The sequence below is a fragment of the Elaeis guineensis genome, chromosome 4 (genome assembly GCF_000442705.2).
Source record: "Elaeis guineensis isolate ETL-2024a chromosome 4, EG11, whole genome shotgun sequence".
NCBI lineage: Eukaryota > Viridiplantae > Streptophyta > Magnoliopsida > Arecales > Arecaceae > Elaeis > Elaeis guineensis.
Window position 1 is genome coordinate 13,294,127 of NC_025996.2, and position 9,608 is coordinate 13,303,734.

The 9,608-nt window shown below is 39.2% G+C and overlaps 1 pseudogene; it reads right to left on the reverse strand.

Annotated features, from left to right (window-relative positions):
- Positions 1-3,736: 3,736 nt before the first annotated feature.
- LOC140856879 (putative pectinesterase 10) lies at positions 3,737-8,826 on the reverse strand (annotated as a pseudogene).
- Between the last annotated feature and the right edge of the window lie 782 nt (positions 8,827-9,608).

The window sequence follows — 9,608 nt, forward strand, 5'->3', positions numbered from 1 at the left end:
TATTCACATGAACTTCTTTTTGTACAGTTTTCTATTTATCTAAATTGATCCTTTGACTAGGTTTCATTGACTCAATCCTGATTAAGATTAACCAAGGTTCTGGAAAGATAAAACATTATTGATTTAATAATAAATAAGCCTCCAAAATTGGCCTCTTCTTGATCACTTTACCCTCTTCTCACTTAGTACATGGTAGGTGGGCAATCAATGGCAAAGAGGTATGAGTTAAGGGTGCTATTAAGTTTGAGTATCATGGGCAAAAATATTTAAAAGATATGATATTGATATATTTAGAAAATAAGCATAATATTCTGTTATACCTCATGCCTTGATCCATGAGAATAGTGTTTTACAAGGATGGTAGCAAATACACACCTAGACCTAGATCTCTTGAGGGATGTTTGCACTTGGTGTCATTAGTCGCTATTTACTCGCGACAACCCCAACTTTCTCCTTTTAAAATATAACGGATCAATTATACATCTTGTCCCTCCCCCCTCCCCCCCACTTTCGAAAAAAATGGAAGCCATAACATAATATTGAAGGAGCACATGCAACTATGAGTTAAAAGTTGCATTGTGTATCATCTAATAGTTAAAAGTTACATTCCTGAGAGCGTTTTTTTGTTAGCCCTCCCTTATTTTTTTTCTTTTACAAGACATTTACTCATTCTCTAACTCATGGACCATGATATATTAACAATTACATAATGAAACATCATGAAGAAGCAAAAACCAAGGAAAGATGTCTTTCATTTTCTCATCCATGGGAGAGAAAAAAAATGAGAAAGTCACATAGAAGTATTGGACAAAAAATAGATCTTGAGAGGAAAATCTCAAAAAATAGATAGAAATTGTAAGGATCTATGCATGCATGTATTTAGTCCCACACTGGCTATATATCGGATAGATCTTGATATTTATATAGGAACAAGAAATCTAAATAATACCTTCTTAACTAATCTTTTTGGATGTGATTTTGAGTGGTTATAAAAGATATCAGAATCGATAGCATAAGTCCATTTAGATCGATAATGGATAATATTGTATTTGTAATTGGATTTGAATTAAATTCAATACTTAGCTTTGCGATTTCGTCAAGATTTAAATGAGGAAAGTATGTAAGGATATCATATCTTGTTGACTAGTTTTTTGGATAAGGTCCCTAGTTATTACAAAAAATGTTATTGTCTTTTTCTGCTATGCCTTTTCCTTCCTCAAAACTTATTTATAAATATCCCAACTAAGGCTAATTTTCCTTGTGGGCTTGCTCATCTATCCTGATTGGTGATTTGGAGGCAAGAAGAGAATCATCTGTGCCATTCTCCTTCCACATGGAATTATGTATTAGGTGGAGAAGCAATTAATCCACAACCATATTAGCTTCTCATCTTACTTTGATCGAATGTTGGACCATTTTGCTATATGGTTATGGTTCTTAGTTAATTTGATTTACTTCTCAAAGATCAACTGAGAAAAATATGAAACCGGTTAAATTTTTTAAAGTAATTGTGACATCGTTGGTGTGCCCATTCAATTAATTTGTCAAAAACAAATGCTTATTAAAGCTCATGGAACATAGCCATAATGAATTATGTTCTTTATAAATTAGTCCTATTTTGTGCAAGTCCTTTTAAGCTATTGAGTTTGCAATATATGCTATTGAAAAAACTTGAATAGAGATTTCTTGGAATTGCTTAGCCCTTATACTGCATAAAATAGATAGGAAAATAACAAATGTTAAATTATATAGTGTTTTAGTCCAACAGATACATTATTTTCCTCTATTTAGCGATGGCTTACTCTACATCCAAGATTGTGAGATACACTAAATGCGGCTCAACTCATGAGAAATATGTTGGAATCTGGCATCTCGAGAATCGATCCACAAAAAGTCCAAAACGAGGCCGGGATGACAAACGGAGTCCAACGAGTCCAAGAACAACCCAAACGAAGTTCGGATGACAAGTTACATGTGGAGGAAGCCGGAGTGGCCTACGGATTGGCGAAGGCCGGCGGCAACGTAGCCAGGTCCGATAGCAAAGCCCAGTGCAAGGATGCGTGGGCACAGTTCAGGCCCAGAAGGGCGTGCAAGTGGGCCGGCCCACGCACGTGCGGAGAAGCACAGCGTCACGCAGCTCACGTGGACTGACGGTCCACGGTGATGGGAGCACGGTCCATGTGGCGGGAAAGTCAGTTCCTGTGCGTTTCTCGCAGTCCATGATGGACCAGACATATTTCACACGTATTTCCCTGGGTATTTGCGCAATTTGATGGATGAGACTTGATCTAGAGTAGTGATCCAACTGCCAAGAAGCTTCAGGGGTGATCCAGCGGTGTTCTAGTATGATCTGGAAGCAGGAACGCGCGATCAGATGGCTAGGAGGGCTTGCAGCATGGATCAAACAACGTGCTTCTCTAAGATTTGGATTTGGTGGCTATAAAATAGACCTGATGCCTGAGAAGGACCTGCAGCGAGAGCCGCAGAGCGGCAACGGCAGTAGCAGAGCCGGGAGGGCTCTGCTGAGGTGTTGTAGGGGGGCTCGGGAATATCTCAGAACAACGCAGAGGCCGAGATAGGGAGCACTGGAGTGCTGCAGTAATGCATTTCTGGTGGCGTGGGGCTGAGAGAGGCTCGATGGTGCAGCAGCCGAGGGAGGTATCTCAGAGAAATAGCCTAGAGTGTCCTGAGTTCGATCAGGTGGAGTGGCCGTGATAGGTAGGGATAGGTTGGGAGCGTCAGGGGCATCTTAGGGAGATCGAGGAGCAAATCTCAGGAAGAACTGAGGGTCTCAGGGAGCATCAGAGGCATCATACAGCCGAGAGTGTTCTAGAACGGCGGGGTTGCCTAGGGATAGGCTGGGGCATGATGTAGCGGCTGAGAGTCTCACAGGGTATCCAGAGGTGTCGAGGGCCCTGGACCAGCAAATCTATGAGAAAGTCTTTTTGGGATTATTTGAGAGCATTGTATGGGTGAGTACTTCTGGGTTGTGAGAGAGGTTTGCGAGTTGAGAGTATCTCCTTTGTATTTTATTCTCTCTCATGAGTGAAGTGTTGTATGTCCCGTGAATGTAGGCACTTGGGCCGAACCATGTATATGGTTGTGTTTGTTTGTCTTTTTCTGTCTTTCTGCTATAATAGGTAGTGCCAGATCTCCTAGGGTGATCTTGGGCGGATGATCTATGTTCCGCAGTTGACGGATCTACCCCAACAAGATATTCACTAAAATGCAAAGGAAGCACACAAAGGTCCTACTTTGGTGGAACTAACAGCAGGCATGATATGTTGGTTGATCCTTGTGCTCCCAAAGATTAGCAAACATGACCTCAGGCAATGGCTAGAGAACATGAGTTTCTCCCGGACAGCAAACTTGTGTTAGACTAGATCTTATCACCATGGACATCACAAGCCACGTCATCATTTATTTTTGCAGTCATAAACACTCCGTCAAAATGGCAATGTGAAACTTGGAAGGTACAAGAGATATTCCTTGGCAATGAAGATCTCAACGATGATCCTAATTTATAAAATACAACTAAACAAAGATCATTGAATGGCTATTTATATGACAATAATAAAACAGAACGTTTGCTTTTATTGAATTTCTGAACAAAACAATTATGCCATCATTTTCGGCAGTGAAAGAACAAAGAGGTAAAGGGTACTTGCAACGATGTAAGGTGATAGCTTACATCAGAGATGGTCCATTCTAGAGATCAGTTTGAATACAATAAAAATTAAGGTTGTGCACTAATCCATCCATCACTATCAATAAATGTCATGTCAGTAAACTTACGCAGCTCTGCAGGACTTAGTTTCTTCATCCACTTCACCCGGTGTGATGTATCTGATCCGGGTCCAGTGCATCCGAATTCCACAAAAGTTGTACCTTCCCTGATGCATCATTACAAACAAAAATTAATCAATAGAAAGGCAAAAAACAAACATTTTTGTACATATTAAACTATAAAAGACCAGTTATATTATAGTCAACATGTCTATGATGCAGTTATATAATTGTTAATCTACTAGCAGAAATAAAGAAGTCAAAACTTTGCAGCATCTTAGAGAAGGATATCAGATGGCATGCTATCTCAATGACCATGGAAGCCAGTATTGCTTGGTCTTACCCTTTCTGTTTGTGAAGACCCAAGTATCAAAATCTAGAAAGTCCCTTGGATATGGGATGTCCAAGTTGTTAATTGATCCCACATTCTCCACACTAAAGCGAGTGTTCTAGTAAGCTACTTAATTTTTTTTCTTTTCTTTTCTTTTTTTTTTGGTTGGGTGGTGGGGGGTGTGGTGGGGGTGTTGTTGTTCTAAAACGGTGGATAACCACTCCAAATTTCACAGAGTGAATGAAATGAAGATATGAATGGTAGAGAATTAACCCTTGGGCCAAAACAGAAGAATAGATTAACAAGATGTTTGCTGGGTACATATCCATTACAAAACACAACAAAATTCCAGGAGCCAGGCAACAATCACAAGAACAACACTATAACAAGGAAACCCCAAAGCAAGATTTAGCAAGCAACCATGGAAAATGTTCTCTTCTTGGTGTTCTAGAAACTAGAAACGGGTTCCAAGAGGCAAAGGTGATGCATGACAGCACAAGGAAGCAACGTATATCCATGCAGTGATTACATAACTCCTTATCCTATTTGCAAACATCCTTAATTCTTTCACGCTTGCATGAGCCCCAACATGAGCAAATATACACGACCACACAACTACTGTTGCAAATATGTGGTGCATTACGAAATGTTTTCTACCATATATATAACAGACCTGCTAGAAACACACTTTGCAAGTGGATATCAGATGGCATTCGAGTTTCCACCTGTCCGTCAAAAACACCGTAGGCCATTGGTGACTGGAGCTTGATCAAAAGTTTTCTAAAGAACTAACATCATTATATTATGGAAGGACTGGATCATCAATTAATTCCCATGAGAAAATATGTAGCCTAGATGTGTTCAGACAAATTTAAAGACTTAACACTAGGTACTACCATTTTACTAGTTTTCGCATCGCTGGTGTTTCATGTTTCAGACCTTAACAAGCTACAGTCAAGCCTGTTTTTTCACTTGTTCCTGCTTGTGTAACATAGGAAAAAGACTAAAAATAAAATGTATATGGAAATCTAGAGCCTAAGCATTTAATGGCTTTCATCCTAGGGTCAGACCCCAATTCCCACAAGTAAAGATGAACTTTCTTTTCTTTGACAAGAAATTTCAAATGACTCATACATGAGGTAATTAATTGCCCAATGAAGCTGTGAAGGCCCTTCATGTCAATCCATGAGAAATAGTTTGGAAATTATATGTGCAAATAATTAATTATGCCAGGAGGGATTACTTACGGCTTGGCGTTCCAGGCGTTCCACCCTTCAGGTTTCACAATGTCTGAGTACATGAAGGTTTCGTAAAATATGACCCTTGCATAGGGTCCCCATGCTCGACCTAAATCGGCTTTTTGAGTCCCAGCCACATTACAGTACTTGAAGACAAACCCATTTGTGTCCGTAGGGCGTTGCCTTTGCGAGCTGTCACAAAGCCAGCTTGGTGAACCGTATATATCGTGCATCCCTGCATGATTTATAACAAGCAAGATTAATTGTTAGTACATCTCGGTCTAGTCAACCCTGGTCTTGACTTGAACTGGTTTTGGGTTTTGGATTTGGATGGGAACTTGACTTGTCTACTCAACTGCGTTGGTGAAACTGGAGGTGCTCCCTATTCTACATGGATCATACACCTGAAACACATTTTGGGTTGAGCATACAAAAATTTGCTAGGATAAGAAACTGCCTAAATTAATGTTGTCTTTGTCGTTACTCAAACCTACGTAGATGGCAATTCACTTATGCGTATGTTTATGTAACATGCTTCATTTTCTTGGAGCTAGAAAGAACCTTGGAGACTCCGGTACAAGTCTTAACAAGTAATTAGGTCCATATGTTCAGTTGGTTCGAAAAAAAAAAAAAAAACGATCCACAAAGATTTTCAGTAAAACCAAATTGGACTCATCAGACTAGTGTTGTTTAAATGATACCCTTGGGACCCATTTGGTTGAGGTATATTGGATTATGGGATAATCTGATAATTTTTGAAAATTATTTATCTGGAAAAATAATTGTAGAAGAAAATAATTTTTACTATATTTGGTTGGTAGAAAAATTATATCAAAAAATTATAATGAAAAAAAATTACTATCTTTGATCGGAGGTAAATCTATATAGGAATATGGTCAAATTTATAAATATACTTTTCAACATAAAATAATTATTTAATACTAAAATAGCATTATCATCTCCGATTAGTTTTTATATAATGACTATAATCACATAGCCCTTTACATAATGCCATCTCTATTTTAATTTTTTTGCAAAAGCGCTCTATTGAATACCATTAGAAAAACATCAAATAAATTCAATGATTACATATGCAGTTTTATTTGAGGTATTTTTATCAAGTATGGATAACTACCGCTCCATAATTTACTAAATACCAATCTTTCATGATATTTGTTTTACCTTCTCTCTTCGAAAAATAAGCATGAGGCCCATCATTTTTTTTAGTATCTCTCTCTTCCTTCTTTCAATGCTATAAATAGATCGGGTCAACCCGTGACCCGACCTAGCCTGACTCGCTTAGATCCGATCCAACCCATTTTGAAGGACTCGTGGGGCCGGGTCAGATTCTAAAATTGGATCTTTTCAACATTCTGGGTTAGGTCTGAATTTACTGAATTCATATCAAATCCGACCCAACCCGATCCTAATTCAATATTGAATCCAACATGTAAACTATAGAACAAATAAAGTAGAATTAAAATTATAAATGCTTTTGTAGTATTGTTATTTTTCATACAGTTTTACTCAATATGACTGTGAGATTTTGAGAAATTACTTATAAATTAATAGCCAAAGTAAAGTAATGTTTATTTTCTTTTGGCATAAACTTTGCATATGTTGGTTTATCATACGAAAAAGGCCCGACTAGAATTTGGACCCGAGTCGGATCCAAAATTTTTAAATTGGGACTGGATTATACGTGGACACGATCCGATTCAAATGATCCAATGGGACAGATTTTTTGATTATGGACCTGATCAATCCTACCCAATCTGATTTTCAATTGGGTTAGGTCAGGGTCGGATTGGGGTCACTCGTGACCCGGTCCGATCCAACCCATTTGCATGCCTACCTTTTTTTCATATCAAATATAGTAATCTGATATGAAATTTAATTTTTCATACCAGATTGCTCCTAATCAAATAGATCTTAAGAGGTGTTTGGTACGAGTGATCATCCCAAAATCAGGATAATATAGAGTGAGGTGGTGAGATTATCATGTTTGGCGTATATAGAAAATTCCTACGGCCATATGGCATGTGCATGTTAGTGTGACTCGAGAAACCAAGAAATGGTTGATTGAACCATACATTACCAAGCCAATTTTCCATAGGTCAACGAATTTTGTTTGTGCGATCGGCCGGCGGCCCCCAAGTTTTTTCTCTCCATACCTCAAAGATAGATTGGCCGTCTCCACTTATGAAGTCTGCTGAGCCCTCAATATAGCAATCCTTGTAGTAGTGTAGTCCGTTTTGATCATAAAGTGTGTCCTGGAGGCCAATGAAGCCACAACCATAGAAAGCAGAATGGTTCCCTCGTATCATAGCTGCCACTGCTGGCTCTACGGCACTAGCACTATTCTGCATAGTTTCAAATATAAATTTGTTTCAGCACAAATGTAACGGGGTATTAGACTATCAAAAAAATTTTGGATCATATCTTATATTATTAAATTTTTTTATTAATTTAATATTAATTTTTTAAAAAATATTTAAATAATATTTTTTAAAAATTATTTATCAAAATACTGTTCAAAATAAAGTCGTCCTATGATAGGACGATTTTTCATACTAACTCACCGCTCTTATTGCCAGCTGAGAACAGATGGCATGAGTTACCCTATAATAGGGCGACTCTATAAGTAACAGAGAGAGAGAGGCGGTAGGGACAGAGAATCAGCAGGGGAGAAAGGAGAGGAAAGGATGAGCTCAGGAGAAAAGGAAGAGAGTCGCCATATCATATCATAAGGCGGCTCTACAGTTCGTCCTATCATAACGTGGCTATTAAGCTGGCACCCCTCCTTTCAGTATATTTATAAATAATTTTTATAAAATATTATCTTTATAAATATTTTTAAAATTAATATTATTTTTATAAAAAAATTATATTACTGTAACTAAAAAATATAAATAAATATATAAATAAATAATAATTTTTCACAACTCTTGTAGCAACTCAATTGTGGGCTGGCTATAAATGCTACCAATTGCGACGAAAACCTTGAAAGTAATATTTTTAGCGACAATATTGTCTGCACGCGATGTGAAAGTTGCAGAGCTGACGGTATCATGCTTATCGGGATCGCCGGCGAACTCCCACCGCTCAATCACTGTGTTTTCACGCCCATCCCCTTCCAGCGGGATGAACCCATGATGCTGTTGGGTTTGCACCTTCTCCCGGCATGAAACCTACACAACTTTGTATCCACTGGAAAGGAGGTTGAAGTTTAATCAAGCTCATCATAAGATGACATTACTTGTAGACTCCTGCCGAGACATGAATTCGTATCCATTGGTTATTGTTTACAGTCACTGAATCGATGGCCTCTTTGATGCTCTTGAAATCTCCCCTGCCATTGAGATCCACATTGATGGTCTTCGAAATTTTTGCATATCCACTGACTTGATGAACATGTAAAGTGGGAGAGGCGAAGACCACAAGGAAGAAGAGAGAGAATGCCAACTTCATTAGAGATAGATAGATGTAACACAACCAATTGGACAAACTAACAAGTGTATAGGGAAAATACAAATAAATAAATAAATAAATATATATATATATATATAGAGAGAGAGAGAGAGAGAGATAGAAAACGTTCGGTTGCCATAAACTTTAATTCATTATTCAGAAATCCAGTATGCAGGAAAAATACAGCATCAATACTTTCTCTTATGATCCTTAAATATAGCCTTCTCCAAGATGTGCATATCTGATATTTCCATTATCGTGGGATGCCGGGATTGCAAGTAGACCTTTACTGTAGACATTTGACCAAGTGAGCTTAATTCACGTTAACATGACTTGTTGGGATATACCGACCGACCAACTCTGTTCGGCCGACCGACTCCTCTCGACCGACGGCAGATGACACCGACAGTGACTATCGACTCCATCCGGTCCGACTGACTCCATCCGACCGACCGACTCCTTCCGACCGACGGCGGACGACACCGACAGCGACTACCGATTGTGCCCCGACCGGAGCGGATCGGCCTAGCGGCCCCACGTCACCTCCGATTGCCTAAGGGCAGACCCCCCGTCACCAACTTCCCATCGGATGGGACGCCGACGACACACTACCAGTTTGGGTGGCTGACGTCCCACCTCTACAGGCCCTCCTGGACGCCGGATGAGCGGCGTGGGCTGCAGTCCCATCAAGTAAACGCCGTACGAGCGCCAGGGGGCATCATCCTGCCAGGAAGGCTGGGGCACTGTCCTGCTAAGGACGAGAATTAATTCCTAGGACCTGT